Raw genomic sequence first — 2,724 nt, forward strand, 5'->3', positions numbered from 1 at the left:
GAAGCCAATAAAAAGTTTTAAAAAATTATTTCTTGACATATCCTCTGCCAAGCCTATATATTCATAAACAGTTCCATTTGCCTTCCCACATCTGCTTAGTTTGTGTGCCTAAGAATTCATCATAGGTTATGGTTATTTCTGTAATTGGAGGATTTTTTTTTGCATAGTGGTATTTACCTTTCTTATCTTTAACTGTTTTTCTATCTCTGGTGTCTTCTATTATCTTGGTCATGAGTGCTGATCTCTCCCTTATTCTATATTGTTTTTCAATCAGCTTAATACACTGTGGTAGGATGCTCTGGTGGCTTAATCTGTAGGAAATTTCACTGCTAACCCAAGGGTGGTTTTTCTCTGTTGATTTGAATCCACCAACTCGTTTTAGGAGAAAAAATGGACAATCTCATCCCATGTGATTTACAGTCTCTAAAAACCCTCTGGAGAGTCAGCTTTCTGGTATTATAAATAATGCTGTAATCAGCATGGGTGCATTTATATCTATTAATCTCATAGCTATTATGTCTCTAAGCTATGTATCTAGTAAGGAACCTTGATGGCACAGTGTGTTATGTAGAGATGCTAATAAAAAAATTGACAGTTTGAACTGACAAATTGTCCCATAAGAGAAAGATGAGACTGTCTCCAACACAATGAAAGATTGCCATACGTTTTGAGTTGCAATCAACTTGACAATATATCTGTTTATCTATCTATCTATCTATCTATCTATCTATCTATCTATCTATCTATCTATCTGTCTGTCTATTATATATTTTTTATATATAATCTAAAGATTTAACATACAAATAATAGAAAGCCAGATTATATGCTATTTCTCATGACTTCTTTTTATGGAAGTTTCATACTATTTTTTACACTGGTTGTATTATTTTATGGTCCCACAAGCAGCATATAGAGGGTTTAATTCTTGTCACCCTTATCAACAATAGTAATTTTCTGAAGAGGAGAAAACAGGAAAATGGGACATGAGAGAACAGGGCCATGAACATCTTTCTGAAAGGGCCAAAAGGAATAAGAATAGAATAGCCACTCACTGCCCTAGAACAGAATGCATATAAAGAGCCCATAGCCCAGCCCCAAGGTGCCTGTAGAGTCCCACCAACAGCAAGAGGCTCATTTATTTGTTACTGTCTCACAGACTCACAGCTGTGGTTCTGAGAATGGGGTTTATTAGAGAACTAAGTTGGAGAGTATGGCAGGCAAAGAATATCACCCAGTACAAGTTTAATTTTTTTTAAATTTTATTTTATAATTTTTGTGTGCGTGTACCATCAAATCAGATCTGACTGGTACAGGAGGAGATAACCCCTCCTTCCCCGGCAGAGCATCTGGTGGATTCGAACTGTGTACCTCTGGGATTGTAGTTGCAGTTGACAAGTTTAATTTTAGCCCAAGTTCAAGGCACAATTCTGCAATTAGTATAGGCTCTGGTTTTAGTTTGGCAGTCAAATCCAAAACATTTGTCAATGTTTGCCTCAGAGAGGTTCTAAGTCATTTTCTCCTTCAAGTATCCGAAAGAACAGTAAAAACTTTTAACAGTGATGTGTATCTCAGGGCTCCTTTGCTTACACCTTTGCCAGTTTCTCCACAGCAATGTCACAGTTTCTCCACCACCATTACCAGAGTCTTACTCTCTTTTCCCTCAAATCTCGATGACACAAGTCTTGCTTACCTCAAGTCTTGCTGCCTAGTGTGGGGAGCATTCTTTCTCTAATCCTAGTCCCACAGCTGTTGATTTGCAAGACCAAGCTGATTTGCAAGACTGTGTCTACAGTAGCTGGAGAACAGAGGGGGCTAACTGTAATAGCTAAAAAAAATGCCAACTTTTTTGGCTTACATCACAGTAATTTTCCAATTTTTTAAACATTTGCATTAAAAAATGAAAGATAGTTTATATTTTTCCAAGTTAATAAAATGTAGTTAAAATTGAAACAAGTTCTCGCTCTATACGTTAATGTAAAATATTTTCAACTATGAAATATAAAGCAATAAGTTTGTCAATAACAGTTACACTGGTATAAAGTAACTGGGATAGTGTTCTTTTTCACATCACAGTATTATAAGTCTCATAGTATTTAATTTTTTTCCTTTTTACTTAGTTCAGTTTTTAGAGATCTCCTTGTGAATGGAATAACTTCCTCCCAACTCCAAAAGCAAATCAAACCAAACAAAATCCAAATCCATTTCCACAGAGTAGGTTCTGACCCACAACACAAAGATGTATTATAGAGTAGAAATACACTCCATCAAATTTTTGCACTGTGACCTTTTGGAAGCAGTTATTTAGTTCTTTCTTCTGAGGTATCTCTACATAAATAATATATTAAGCATTTTGCATATATTATTTAATTTGTAATACTTTTGACTTATAACTATCCCCATTTTACTGATTATAAACTGAGAATCTGGTTATGAAGTAATAATCAATCTAATGCTGTTCAGTAGATTCAGAAACATAGCAACTGTATAGGACAGAGTAGATCTGCCACCGTGTTTCCAAGGCTACTGCATCTTTCTTCTATGAATTGATTGATGAGTTAGAACCTTCTACTTTCAGAATAGCAGTAAAGTGGTTTAACCACTATGCTACCTTAAAAAAAATTCCTTATTTCTCTTGTGTCAGAAGTAACTCATAGCTAATCCTCCAGTGTATCAAAAGGAATTGGCAGACACAGAAGAATTTCATAAAACAACATATGAGCAAGA

The sequence above is a fragment of the Elephantulus edwardii genome, unplaced genomic scaffold, assembly GCF_000299155.1.
Source record: "Elephantulus edwardii isolate Elephantulus edwardi_28Jun2011 unplaced genomic scaffold, EleEdw1.0 scaffold00013, whole genome shotgun sequence".
Lineage (NCBI taxonomy): Eukaryota > Metazoa > Chordata > Mammalia > Macroscelidea > Macroscelididae > Elephantulus > Elephantulus edwardii.